At 50.2% G+C, this 15,052-nt stretch overlaps 1 protein-coding gene across 1 annotated transcript in view; it reads right to left on the bottom strand.

Moving 5' to 3' along the window:
- LINGO1 (leucine rich repeat and Ig domain containing 1) overlaps positions 1-14,692 on the bottom strand; it is a 79,042-nt gene extending 64,350 nt beyond the window's left edge. Inside the window, exons 1-2 of the mRNA XM_082452628.1 lie at positions 14,563-14,692; positions 334-431 (exon numbers count right to left, since the gene is read on the bottom strand). The gene's annotated coding sequence lies outside the window, so the exon portion shown is untranslated. The remainder of the gene's footprint in view (positions 1-333; positions 432-14,562) is intronic.
- Between the last annotated feature and the right edge of the window lie 360 nt (positions 14,693-15,052).

Raw genomic sequence — 15,052 nt, 5'->3', positions numbered from 1 at the left:
CACTGCCAAAGAAATTGGCAGGTGTGTACCACGAAGGATCCTTAACAAACCGCTGACAGCGAACGTGTGAGAGCCAAACGGGGGGCCTCTCAGTGTCCCAGGGACGCGGCCTGGTGAGGATGGCTTGCTGCTGGAGTGGCCCACTTCTTGGAGGTCTGGAAGCTCCTCCCCAGGAGGCCCTGCAGTGACTGGGGACTTCAAACCCCATGCTGTGCCCCTCCCCATTGCCCTGACACGGGCCCATTCAGCCGGGGCGGGGGTCCTTACACTTAGAGCCCTCCCACCCAGTGCAGGGGCATGAGGCAGGGAGAGCCCCCCTTGATCTCCCCCTACCTGGGTTAGACGGCACCAGGAGGCAAACAGATGGTCCTCTGGGGGCCCGGGAAGCGGCAGGAGGAACAGCAGCCTGTCCGTCTCGGTCCCAGCATGCACTGTGGGAAGAGCAGGAGGGTTAGTGCGGACAAAGATGGGGCCTCTGCTACCCGGGGTGGGCCCGCCTCAGCATGGGTCCCCCCCCCCAAGGCAGATCCTGACCCTCTAGCCCAGCGGGCTCAGCGCTACCTCCACCTCAGGGATGGGCCTTGTGGCACCGGCCTCCCTACCGTCTCCCAGCCCCCTGGACTGCCCTCCCAGGCCTGGTGTCCAAGGGCCTGTTCGAACCCCTCCCTTCTCACCATCTCACACTGTCTTCAATGGGTCAGGCCCATCTCGGCAAGTCTTGTTCAAAACACACACACAGACACACACACACACCACACACACACCAGAGGCAGCTCTACCTCGTTCTCTCTGAGGTTCCCTTTGCTACCCACGAAGTCTGTCCCCTGCCTCCTGGAAGCTTCACTCACATGTCCTCACCTCCAGCACCCTCAACCCAGGATGTCTGGCTTCTGTCCCACCACTGCCCACAATACCCTCAGCAAGGACCCCCACCTGCCCGTGCCCGTCCTCCTGCCCCAGCCTGCTGGGTCTCTGGCTGGCTGACCACTCCCCCCTGTAGAGGCTCCTGACACAAACTCTCCTCACTTTCATCGCACCCCTTCATCACTCCTCCTTACCCATGGTCACAAGCTGCTGTTTCCATCCTCCCCTCCCTTCTCCCTGGGCCATCTCACTCACACCAGTGTTTCAATCACCCTCTATCTATGCCCCCCAGTAGCTCCCATCATGCCCAGAGGAGAGTGGAGGCCCCTGACCTGTCTCCCACCCTCCCCTCTCCTCCCTCAGCTCCAGCCACAAGGGCCGCCCCGCTGTTCCCTCTGCCTCCCTCCAGGTCCACACAGGCCTGGCTCCTCCTCATCCAGGTTCAGCTCAAGACACCTCCTCAGAAAGCCTTCCCTGACCACCATGTGCAGGAGCCCCTCCTTACCCGTGTCACACTACCCTGATTGACTGATTTCTCATTTGGTTTTCCCTGTCTCAACAATCCCACGGTGAGCTTTATTTCCAGTCAGGTTAATTGAGGTATAATTTACTTGCAGTAAAATTTACCCTTTTCAGATAACAAATACTAGAGAGGATGTGAAGAAAAGGGAATCCTTGTGCACTGTTGGTGGGAATGTAAATTGGTGCAGCCACTATGGAAAACAGTATGGAGGGTCCTCAAAAAATTAAAAATAGAACTACCATATAATTCAGCAATTCCACTTCTGGGTATATATCCAAAGGAAATGAAAACACTAACTCAAAAAGATACATACACTCCTATGTTCACTGAAGCATTATTTACACTAGCCAAGATATGGAAACAACCAAAGTGTCCATCAATGGATGAATGGATAAAGAAGATGTGAGATATAACAAAATATTATTCAGCCATAAAAAATAAGGAAATCCTACCACTTGTGACAACATGGATGGACCTTGAAGGCATTATGCTAAGTGAAATAAGTCAGACAAAGACAAATACTGTATGTGGAATCTAAAAAAATAAAAATAAAAAAACAAACTCATAGGAAAAGAGATCAGACTTATGGTTACCAGAGGCAGAGGGTTGGGGGAGGAGGAATTGGAGGAAGGTGATCAAAACTTCCAGTTACAAGATAAATAAGTTCTAGGGACATAGAGTACAACATGATTATAGTTAACACTGCTGTCTGTTATATAGGAAAGTTATTAAGACAGTAGATCCTAAGAGTTCTTATTACAAGGAGAAAAAACTTTTTTATCTCTTTTCTTCCTCCCTTTCTTTCTATTGTATCTATATGAGATGATGGACATTAGGTGGTAATCATTTCACAATATATGTAAATCAAGCCATCATGCTGTACGCCTTAAATATATACAGTGGTGTATGTCAATTATTTCTCAATAAAACTGGATCAAACTTTATCCTTTTTAGTGCACCGTTCTACGCTTTGATAGCTGCATACAGCGTGTAACCACTACTGCAATTAAGATACAGAACAATTCTATTAACCCCCAGATCCAAAAATCTCCATGAGCTGTCCCTTTGTAGTCAACTCCCCCCACTCCCTACCTCTCACAACCACTGATCTGTTTTCTGCCTCTATAGTTCTGTCTTTTCCAGAATGTCATACAAATGGAATCATCTATATGTAGCCTTTTGAGTCTAGCTTTGTTCATTTATCAAATAATGCATTTGAGATTTACCTGTGTTGTTTCTTGTACCAGAATTTCATTCTTTTTTTTTTTTTAATTGCTGAGTAGTATTCGATTGTTTATCCATTCACCAGCTGAAGGACACTGGGATTTTTTTCCCACTGTTTGGTGATTATGAATAAAGCCACTATAAATATTCGCATACAGGTTTTTGCGTGAACATAAGTTTATATTTCCCTTGGGTAAATACCTAGCAGTAGGATTGCTGGGTTATATGGTAAGCATATTTTTAACTTTATAAGGAACTGCCAGACAGTTTTCCAAAGTGGCTGTACCATTTTGCATTCCCACTAGCAACATATAAGGGTTTCAGTTGCTCTGTATCCTCACCAGCACTTACTGTTGTCAATTTTGCAAGAGTCATTGTAAGAGATACGCAGTGGTATCTCACTGGGGGTTTTAATTTGCACTTCCCTAATGACTAATGATGATGAGTGATTTTTTTATGTGCCTGATTTATTATTTTAGTACCATCACTATTTGAAAGTACCATCTTGATTTAATTATTTCTGTTTATTTTCCATTTCTCCCATCATATGTGAGAGCAGGGACCTTGGCATCTACTCCCCCAATATCTAGAAGAGTATCTGGTACTGGATAATGATGAAGATGATGGTGATGGTGATGATGATGATATCGAGCATTTATAGAGTCTTTATCATGTGCCCAGCACTGTTTTGAGTGCTTTACAAATATTAACTCATTTAATCCTCACAACCACCCTAAGAGAGACAGATGCTATCCCCTTTTTAAAGAGGAGAAAACAAAGACAGAGAGAAGTAATTAACCGGTAGCTAATAAGGGACTGAGCCCAGCTTCAATCCCAGGTGTTCTGGAGTCAGAGTCTGGAGTCATAATCAATACATTACCTGGCCCATAGCAGACACATTTGCTAAAGGAATGAAAATGTGGAAGAAAGGCAACAACTTCAATCCAGCGTGCCATGGACTGAATGTTTGTGTCCCCTCAAAATTCATATGTTGAAACCTGATCTCCAATGTGATGGTATTTGGAGGTGCAACTTTGGGGAGGTGATTAGGTCATGAGAGTGCAGCCCTCATGAACGGGATTAGTGCCCTTATAAAAGAGACCCCGGGGCTTCCCTTGTGGCGCAGTGGTTAAGAATCTGCCTGCCAATGCAAGGGACACAGGTTCGAGCCCTGGCCGGGGAAGATCCCACATGCCGCGGAGCAACTAAGCTCATGCTCCACAACTACTGAGCCTGAGCTCTAGAGCCTGAGAGCCACAACTACTGATCCCACGTGCCACAGCTACTGAAACCCGCACACCTAGAGCCTGTACTCCACAACAAGAGAAGCCACAACAATGAGAAGCCCGCGCACAGCAACAAAGACCCAACACGGCCAAAAATAAATAAATAAATAAATTTATTTTTTAAAAAACAAAAAAAGAGACCCCAGAGAGCCCTGTCGCCCCTTGTGCCATGTGAGGTCACAGAGAGAAGATGGCATCTATGAACCAGGAAGCAGGCCCTCACCAGACGCTGAATCTGCCAGCGCCTTGATCTTGGATTTCCAGCCTCCAGACTGTAAGAATTAAACTACTGTTGTTTATAAGCCACTCAGTCTCTGGTATTTTGTTATAGTAGCCTGAACAGACTAAGACAGAGTGGCTTCTAGACGCCGCCCCTTGGATTTTCTCCCTCCAAAGCTGAACTCATTCTCACTCTCAATCCTGCTTCTCCTCCTAAAAAATTCATTTTATGTTGGTATGGCAGGTGTCCAATGGGGATAAGAGGGGTGAGGCTGAGTCAAACCTGGAGCCTGATGGTAGAGGGCCTGGGCCTGCCACGGGGCTTATTCATTCGCAGGGACTCTTCCTCAAAGCTTTTCCCATCAGTCCCTCCCACTAACCCTGGGCCTCCCCAGGTGGAGGGAATGAACAGGAAGTCATGGCCTTGGCAATTCTGAAACCCTTGCTCTGAGAGAACCCCATAAAACCCCTGCTACAGATAACTTTACTGCTCACTGAATGTCTGGGCACATTTCCTCCATGCCCTCCCCCCCCACCACAGAATGTCCCCACACTTCCTCAGCTCCTTTACAGGTAGTTGAGGCCATATGAGAAGTTCTGGCCAGTGGGCTGTGAACAAAAGTGATGTGTGTCACTGCTGGGCCAATGCATTTAGGAGCCAGTGTGTGCCTCTACCATTTTCTCTTCTTTGCCACAGTGGCTGAAGGAGGCCACAAGTTCCAGATGGGGCAGCTACCACATGGTGGAGCTTCTGTCAGCCTGGGTCCCTGTGTGACTAAATGGACCAGAGGCTGCCACCTTCCCCACTTCCCACATCGAACATGTAATGTGAATTCATATGGTAAAGGAAGAAAGAAGAAAGGAGCCTTGTCGCATTAAATCACCGAGAGTTCAGAGACAGCTTGTTCGTGCAGCACATCACTATGCTACCTACATCCCCACTGGCCACATGGGGGCATATGGTTTGAGAACATGTTTGGATGACTTTCTGGGTGACAGAATTAAGCTCCATTTGGGAGCCCCTAAATGACTAGGATTTCAGTGGGGGATGGAATATCTCAATCACCAAGTTGAAAGGTTCCCCATTCGCAAGGGAAAGGGGGAAGTTCCAGGCCCTTCGGCAGGATCCACTAGCAGGACAATCCCCATCTGGGGAAGGGAGGTGTGAGCCGAGGCAGCTGGGAGCGTCTCCATGACAGCTGGGGCCTTGGCCTACATTCAAGGGCTTGAACTTGACTTTAGAACAAAGGCTGGAGTGTCTTTAGAGCTTTATCCCTAACTCAGGTTTGGGACCAGCTCTCAGAAAGGCGCTTGGACCCCCAACTGGTCTGTCCTGGATGGACAGTGGGGGAAGGGGAATGAAACTCCAACAGGGCCTTGGAGCCTCAAATGACAATGCACTGCAAGCTTAATTGTAGGTTTATATTTTGAACTTACTGACACTTTAGCAATTATCACCTTGAATGTTGTGTGCTCCTGTGGGACAACACAGGGAATACGGAGAAGAGGCCTCCCCTCAAGATAAGAGCGGGGCGCTGGTAGACGATCTGAGGGGAAAGCCCTTAGTTTATATAAAGCCCCTGGACTTCTTGCCTTTTCCAAGAAGTAAGATTTGGCTACAGTAAAATACACTGTCTCCTGCCACACACCCCCTCCAAACTGGTAAAATACGGCTTCTTCGAGGCCATTAAAAAGACTTCTTGAGAATGAGCTCTGGATGCCGGTGTCAATACTTGTCTACGTGCATCCAAAGGCCTGTGGTTTTGAAATGGGGCCAGGGTAGCTGGAAACGGTGGCCTTGCATGGCATCCTGCAGGGGTACTGGGGTGTGCCGGGGTGGGGACTTGGATCAGAGGCAGGGGTGGGGCTGTTTAAAGTGTAGAAGCCCCTGGGGCAAAGGTGGACTTGGTGGAACCCAGGGACCTGGGGACAGGGGCTTCTAAAAGAGCAGTCATAAGGAATCCTCTCTCAGAGGCTTTGGGGGTGGGGGGCCTGCAGTTGGGTGTGGCTGTTCCCTGGGAAGGACTGAAGTGAGTTTTGCCATCCTTTTGGCTAAGAATAAAAGGGTGAACTGATACAGTTCAAATGAAAACAAAATCCCCCAAAGAAACAGGGAATAACTGCTCCATTCTTTACCACGAGGGTTTATTTACTTGGGGGTTTATTTATTTTTTTTAATTTTATTTATTTATTTATTTTTTTGGCTGCATTGGGTCTTCACCGCTGCACATGGGCTTTTCTCTCTAGTTGCGGTGAGCAGGAGCTACTCTGTTGCGGTGCGCGGGCTTCTCATTGCAGTGGCTTCTCTTGTTGCGGAGCACAGGCTCTAGGCGTGTGGGGTTCAGTAGTTGTGGCACTTGGGCTGGCACACGGGCTCTAGGGCACAGGCTCAGTAGTTGTGGCGCACGGGCTTAGTTGCTCCGCGGCATGCCCGGACCAGGGATCAAACCCGTGTCCCCTGCATTGGCAGGCGGATTCTTAACCACTGCGCCACCAGGGAAGTCCCTATTTGGGGATTTATTTACCTGGGGGTTTATTTTGATGACGAGAAATCCATAATGATAAGTTTGGTGATTTTAGTGAGTTTTTTGGCATAGGAGAAAATCTAAATTGGGTGCAGACCTGAGATTTTAACCCAGTTTGGACACCTTGCACCCACCCTCATGACCACAGGATTTGCTTAGATATGCTAGTGGTAAGGAACTGTGCCCAGAATTTGCTGTGCTTTCTGCTTTTGTTTCCTACGGGCAAGTTTCCTGACAAATGATGCTGAGAATTACTCATCCTGGGGTCAAGGATCCAGCGATGGCCTGTGGCTAGAGTGGAGATTTGGCTGGGCTGGGGTCAGCTCAGACCCCTGGCTCTAAAGTAAACTTGAGGATCCCCACTCAGGGAGGAAGGGGTTTTAGGTTTGGACCTTATGGTCTGGTATCCAGAGGCCCGGGCAATGTTGGGATGAACGCACTGGCTCATGGAGAATGCCTGACTGGAACTGCTTGGGGGAGGATTCCGTGAGCACGACACGAATCGTTTTCCCCTGAATGGTTTTTGCTGACTGACTGGGCTTTAATTCACTGTCTGTTAAGGGTTTGGGGGATGAAAACAGGGGACGACGTTTCAAAGGCAAATATTGAAAGAAGTTCCTGTGGGGAATTGAGGAAGAGCTGGCACAGGAGAGAGGTGGCAGGTGGAGGGAGGATGGAGAGGGATGGGAGAGGGTAAAGGGGCACAGACATCACCATCTCGTCGCAGTCACCATAGACAGCATCCCGAGAGCTCCGCCCTCACTGGGCTAAGCACTTCCCATGCACGAACACGTTCAATGCCCACCAGCACCCTAGGAGGTGGTACTGTCACTGTCTGCATTTTCAGGATGGGGAAACCGAGGCACAGAGAGGGGGAGTAACTTGCCTTATAAGGAATGGGGCTGAGTTTCAAACCCAGGCAGTCAGGCTCCAGCACTCATCCTAAGAGTCTCTGATGAAACTGGGTTGGTCAGGTTAGAAATGAATGAAAGGCCCGCCCCTCAATGCTACTGGCAGGAATTCTGTCTGTGGATGGTCAGATCTAAGTTGTCCAAAAAATCCCCTTTCTGCCAGTCACTAGCTCTGTGACCTTGAGCAAGTTACTTACACTGAGTCTGCTTCCTTATCTGTATAACATACTTTATATGGTAGTAAAGATTACAGAGCATGTGTGAGTGTGTGTGCATGTGTGTGTGTGTGTGTTGCCTTGTACAGTACTTGGTAGAGAACAGGAATTCCACAAAAAGTAGACACCCCTCCTCCCTGCCATGGAGCCACAGCACAGATGTGTCAGTCTCCAGACCTTCCAAGCATGGACATGGGCATGGACATGAATATGCATGTATGTACTCATATATCCACATGTCCCTGCCTGGGTGGGCACTCACATGCACAGGCATGAATTTCCCTCCCTGGTCCTGTCCCTAACTCAGGCTGGTGGAGGCATCAGCCGTGCAGTCCCCAGCCAAACACCCAGACATCACTCTCGAGTCCTTTCTTTCCCTCTCTCACCCTCACATCCTCTCACCATAGTCAGCCAAATCCTGACTATTTCTCAAACTCATCTTCTCCCGGTTCTCCCTCACCCCCACCCCAGCTGGCTTGCAGTCCTCCCTCCACCCACCCTCCACACAGTGGCAACCAGAATGACCTTTCCCAGTCACAAATTTGACCTCACCACCGCTCCGCTTAAAAGCATTCCAGGAAGCCTGGCCAAGCAAGACGTGAAACTCAGAAGCCCTAAGGAGAAGTCTGACAGATTTGACAGAATAAAGATATAAAGCTTTTATATGGCCAAAGATACCATAAACAAAGTTAAAAAGACAAACAGCAGACTAAGGGAAATATTTCCAACACATATAACATACGAACATTTAAAAATTCCTAATATACTAAAAGCTCCTTTTTACCAATAAGAAAAAGGCAAAAAGAAAAGAAAAATAAGCAAAGGATGTGAATAGTCAATTCACCGAGAAGAAAATGCAAATGGCCAATAACCACATGAAAAGATGCTCAGCCTCACTGGGGAGAAGGGAAGTGAGTGTTGAAACCACAGTGAGATGTTCTCCTGGACTGGCAAAAATTAAAAAGCTTGATAATGTTCAGTGCGAGGATGGCTGGGGAAATGGCTACCTGCAGATACCAAGGGTGGCCCAACCTTTTGGAAGAGCAATGTGACAGTAGCTATCAAAATTTAATAAGCATACCCTTTGCCCTGGCAATTCCACATCTAGGAGTCTATCCTATAGAAAGGCTTACACGTGTCAGCCAAGGTATATATACAAGGATGTTCACTGAAGCATTATTTGCAAGAGTGAAAAATTGAAGACCACCTAAATATCCATCAACCCAGGACTAGTTACATAAATTACGTTATGTCCAAACAATGGAGTATTAGGCAACAATTAAAAAGAACATAGGAGATCTGTATGCAGTGACACTGACAGATGCCCACAACACACTGGTAAATGAAAAATGGAAGTTGTAGAGTAATGTGCATAATACAATTCCATTTCTTTTTTTAGATAATATACAATAAATATGTTTATAAAAGCACAGAAAAACTTCTGGGAGGAGGCATACCAGACCAACAAAAGTGGGACCTCGGCAAAATGAGATTTAAGGGCAAAGAGGGAACTTCCCTACTTAATAGGACACACTTCTACATTGTTCCAATTTTTACATGAGCAAACATTGCTTTTGTGGTAAAAAAAAAAAAAAAAGGAAAGGAAAAAAGAAGAAAAATACCCCATCCATGGCCCCTCACTGGCTGTAAGACAAAGTCCAAACTCCTCGGGGTGGCCCCTAAGGTCCCTCAGGACACAGCCCTTGTGTGCCACCAGCCTGAGGTCTCCCCTTGTCCCATTCTTTGCCTAAGTCTAGATAGACAAGCTCAGCTCCCTTTTAGTCCCCCAGACTGCCTCTGGGCCTCTGTCCCTGCGGTTCTATCTTCCCGCAATGTACTTTCCTGCCTTCTGTGCCTTATCTTTCAAGTCGTTCCTCGTGTGTCGCCACCTTCTGGAAACTCTCCCTGAACACTCCCCCACACTCTGCCTTCTCTCTCCCTCCCAGCAACGGTGACAGCCAACAACCAGGGAGCACACATGTGTCTGTGTCGGGGCTGTGCTGTATGCTTTACATTGTATTGATTCCCTCAATCCTCATAGCAACCCTAGGAAGGTTTGTCATCACCTCATTTAACAGATGAGGAAACTGAGGCAGAGAGGGGTTACCCAACTTGCTCAAAGTCACACAGCCAACAATCAGCAGAGCCAGTGAGTGGTGCCCGGCAGGGCACCCGTGCAGCCCCCCACCAGCGCTCAGCACAAAGTATCTATACCGGCCAGGCTTCAAGACTTGCCTGGGAGTCTCAAGGTTGGGGTTTGTCTTGATCTTGCCCCCAGAACCTGGGCAGGTCAAGCGTGCACAGGGAGGTCTGCTGGGCCCAGAAGCCAGCCCCCAACGCCACCCAGCCAGGGCTAAAGGAAGCAGCTGGTCTCCTCAGGGAGCTGGGGCGGCGGTGAGGATGGGGGCTGGGACCAGCGCAGTTGGGGGTCAGCTGACCCAGGACTGCTGAGGAAAGGGACGGTTTGTGGAGCTGCAGCCCCACCCGAGGCGGGGACCCAAGCTACTCCCTGCACACCTACTGTGTGTCAGGCCCTGGGGGTAACAGGCCAGGGAAGCCGGGGGCCAGGAGACTACTCCGCCCTCCACGTGCTGTAAAGTCAGACACATGGAGGCCAGGAGCCTAAGAGAGGGACAGGCCAAGAGCTGTCGGATGGTGCTCACAGGAGCGGGGCCCTGGCTTCTGACTGGGATGAAGCAGACAGGGGGTCTCCATGAAGGAAGTGGCATCTGGGCCCAGCCTAAAAAGATGAAGGGGATCTGGGCAGATGGAGTTGGGGAAGGGAACTCAGGGGGGCTGGAACAGCTGGAACAAGGGCCTGGGGGTAGGCAAGTGTGCGGAGCATTGGGGAAGAGTCACTGGTTTTGGCTGGAGCACAGGACAAGTAGGGAAGCAGCAGTGGATGAGGGGGTAGGGGTGCTGGGGGCCCTTGGAGGGGGCAGCTGCCCGCAGGCGAGGAGGGGGCACTCTGGAGTGGGTGGATTGCCTACGATCGGAACCTGGCGGGCAAATCCACCTTTGCAGTTAGCTGCAGGACAGTGGCCTAGCTCCCCACCTCGGTGCCCTCATCTGTAGAAAGTCATGCACCTTCCTAGACTGCTGAGAGAATTCAATGAGACAGTGATTTGCAGCACCTGGGACCCAGGGAGGGGGGGATGGCCGCGTCTGGTGGGGGCACCGTACCCGAGGAGGCCGAGGTGGCTCACGGGGCATCTGCCCGTGTGATGTGAACTTGTGGGGGCAGATGACCCACAAGGCCTCCCAGCCCAGCAAAAAGTATTCAAATACTATCCTTGTGTTTAAAGTATAAACTCCAGGTAATGTCATTTCACACTCTGCACCTTAAAGAGACATGAGAGGCAGAGCCCTACGATCTTGAGCAAGTCCCTGCCCCTCCCAAGGCCTCAGTTTCCCCATGCGAGTGTTGGGTGACTGGTTGGGTGGTTTCTCCAGGCCTGGTTATTCAGAAGGGGTTGAGCCATGGAAGGAGGGAACCGGGGGGGTGGGGGGAGGTGCAGAAATCCAGAGGGGTGGGATTCAGGGAGGGGAGGAGTGAGGATGGAGGAAGAAGAAGACTCTCCTTCCTGGGGCTAGTCCCCTACCCAGCCAAGGCCCTCCTCACACCCCCTACTCCGAGGCCCACCAGCCCTCACCAGTGCCCGGTCGTATTCACTCAGTTCGGGGTGGAGAAGTTGGAAGAAGAGGAGCCCCTGCCTCCCAGGGCAAGTTCACTCGTGGGAACAGTGGTGTGCAGGCCCAGAGACAAGTAAGACCTGGGACCATGCCCCACTGGGCTACTTCAGGCTGAGTGTCCTTAGGCAAGTCCCTGCATGTCTCCATTTCCGCTTCTGTGAAATGGATAAAAATGCTTTCCTTGTAAGTAATATTACCAGCCCAGTGCCCAGCACACCACCAACCTGCCCCAGAGGTGAGTCCTTTGGTTCACCAGGAGCTGAGCATGCCCTGGGGGAGTCACAGCCAGCTCTTGGAGGCGGGGAGAATCACTCACCCTAGGCACCCCCAAGACCCAAGACCCCCATGGGTGCCATCCTCCTCATCCCTCACAGGGACCCTATCTTAGCTGCTTCCCCACTGGCCCATCTCCAGCACCTCCCCCTCCCACCTGCTGCCAGAGGAATGCTCCAAGTGAGGCCCACTTCAACTCTGATCACTGGGCTGTCATTGACTGCTTGCTTGTTACCTCCCCCACCAGCCCTGTGGGCAGGAATCACATCTGATTCATCTCATCCATTGCAGAGTGTGGGGTCTGGCACAGGAGTCCTGCCCACAGGCAGCAGAGCTAGCAGTGGGAATGAACAAACACGACCATTCACCCCTCCCACCCGGCACCTGTTGCTCTACTGAGTATCCATGACAATGCTGGGCTCAGTGTGGGGCTGGGGTCAGAGCTTAGCGTGGGACCAGGATCAAGATTCAGTCTGTTCAAGATCAGGGCTCAGTGTGGGGCTGGGATCAAAGTTCAGTCTGTCCAGGATCAAGGATCAGTGTGGGACTGGGGTCAGGGTTCAATGAAGGAAGTTTTCTGCCCCCTACCATGAAGGGCTCAGGACTTCTCCCAGTCTTACCCACTGCTTTGAAAACAACATATCCTATCCCTGGGGTGCTGGGGCCTGTCTTCTGAGTCTCCACTATGCCTGCCCTCTACTCAGGCAAGGCCTGTCCTCTGCTCCACTCCAGGCAGCTATGCTGGGATTCCCATACTCACTATGCCCCAGCCACCACCTGATGCCTACAGAAGGGGCTCAAGGCAGGAAGTGCTTCCTTGCATCCTTAACTGGCCTTCAGAAACACAACAAGGACAGTCAGCCTTCTGGCATGAATGCATTCCTAAGCCAAGGAGAAGCGGTTTGTGAGTTAGCTCAGATTTTTCTATTATCCACCCCACTGTCCCCATTCCATTAGCCCAGATGATCCAGTGCCAACAGAGGTAAACCCAGGTCTGGCTGAACATGAAGGCGAAGGTGTTAGCTGGTACATGGCAGTGAGATATGCCACCCAAATACCTCCTCCTATCACAGTGCCTGAAATCCCTCCTTTGTGCTCCTTGCTTTAAGTAACTCTTGCTGACCCTCCTCTGAAACCTCCGTCCTGAATCAGTTTTCAGCTGGGTGCGGGGACTGCTGGATCCCTCAGCCCTGGGTGACTCAGGTCTAGCCCAGGTCTGGCACTCACAGGGCTCAGAAATGGGAGCTGAATCAGAGACTGGCCTGAGTGGGCATCGGAGCTGGGCAGCACCCGCCCCTCAGCAGCCCCACTCACCCCGCCAAACCCTCCACTACTACTCTGCCTGCTACTCTCAAGCAGAGGGTCAAGTTGGTTTGCTGGAAAGACACATGGTTCTAATTTTAATTAATTAAAGAAAAATCTAATCACTGCATTAAACTTCTCATTACTCCACTTGAATACCCGTTAAGTAAATTTAATTACCAGAGGATTGGGTTTCCCAGTCTCTTTCATTAGCTTCTGATAAGATGAGGAATGGGAAGGGAAGAGGGTGGGAAACAGAACAATGCCATTTTTAACCCAAGGAGGGCAAGGTGGGCATTGTACTGGGGCTACCATGGTCAGGCTTTGGTGCCTCCCTGAGGACAGGCTTGGCCTTGGGCCTGGGGAGACCCCCACCCCAGCTGCCTCTAGAAAGGAAAAGGCCTAGCATTTGGCTGCAGTCAGCGCTGAATGCTTCATTTATGGCCACTCTTGGTTATTTATACCCCACCTCCTTCTAAAAGAGTTTGAGGCTGCTAAGAACAGCACAAACTGAAACATAAGAGAAGAAATCAGAACAAGGGAAAAATATGAGAGAGAAGAAGATGAAGCCAATGGCAAGACTACTGAGCAACTGCATGCCACAGCATCCTGAGCACTTATCAGAAATGGGCCACAAACCAGCTATGAGCTTCCTAGCAGCCAAGGCAAAGAGAGCAACACACTTTGGCACTAATGCAGTAACCAATAGAGTATTCATAAGGAAATGCACACTGAGCCTCAGGCTTTCCATCTGTAAAAAGGGTGGAGCTGGCGGATGAACTAAAGGAAATAACCATTGGCTGGAGCAGCCAGCAAAGCTTTCCTAGAGAAGGAGAGACCTAAACTGGGCCTTAAAAAAAAGGATAGGGCAGACTCATCTATAATAATCATTTGTTATTTGCCTCCCCCAGTTGGAGGCATCTCTTCCTGCCAGCAGGACCCTGCGCTTCCTTTGGGAAACACTCTCCCCCTCATTCCTGGTCACATGGTTGGGGAAGGACAGACCCTTATCCCCAGCCCATCCATGTTTCCAATCCCTGCGGACCCAATTAAAGGAGCAGGATGATCTTAATCCTAACAATAGGGCCCAAGAGATCAACTCCAGGACTTTTATTTGTTCTATCAGGAAACCAGATTTTGTCTCTAGCCCAGACCCCAGATTTCAACCTGGTAGCATGTTGCCCCAGAAACTGCTGGCAGATGTCTTATGATCACATCATGTGAAAAGCCACTAGGACTGGAGCCATCACCAAAAAAGAGAAGCAGAGAAATACAGACAGAAAACAGATCCTGTTCACATTGTTGAAACCACTGGATCAAGCCCTGCCTGAAGCCCAACCTACCCCTGGACACTTCAGTTACATGAGCTGATAATTTCATTTTATTGAAATAAGATTTTTGCTACTTGCAACCAAAGGGATCCTGACAGATACAGTGTTCAGAAATGTATCCTTCCTGTTCCAGAGACCAAGAAGGCTCAGGCATCCCCAGGAGCTAGGGAGTAGGCAGGGCGGGTATGCCACCTACCGTGACTGCTATTGTGCCTGCTGAGTCCTGAAGCTTGAGGAGTCCCTTCGGCGCAGGCTGAGGTGAGGAATAGGCGTGGGAGCGGGTGCAGGGGCTGGACAGGGCCAGAGCCCTGGAACGCTGGCAGGAGGCAGACTCAAGGCAGCCAGGACATGGCTGCGGGGTCCCTAGAAAAAGGAGAAGCAAGAGTGAGCAGTACAGTTCACATGGGAGACAGAGGGGCACAGGGCGTAAGGCAGATGGTGGCCACACCTTGACAAAGGTGAGACCAAAGTCAGCCAAGTTTATCTTCACTTCCTCACATCTTGTATCTCATTTCCCCCATTTACTGCCCCCTCCCCCTGCAGTACCTCCAGGCTGTAGGAGAGCATCTGTAGAAGGCCTTCCCTCTGAAGAGAAGGGAGGGCTGGGCGGCAGGCATGGCTGGAATCCATGTGCTATTGCCAGAGTGTATGTGCCTGGTGTGAGGGGAGAGGGCGGGGGAGCTTCA

Source organism: Balaenoptera physalus (genome assembly GCF_965194825.1).
Source record: "Balaenoptera physalus genome assembly, chromosome: 2".
NCBI classification, from domain to species: domain Eukaryota; kingdom Metazoa; phylum Chordata; class Mammalia; order Artiodactyla; family Balaenopteridae; genus Balaenoptera; species Balaenoptera physalus.
The sequence above is the reverse complement of the archived record's forward strand: the minus strand, read 5'-3'. Positions and strand labels throughout refer to the sequence as shown.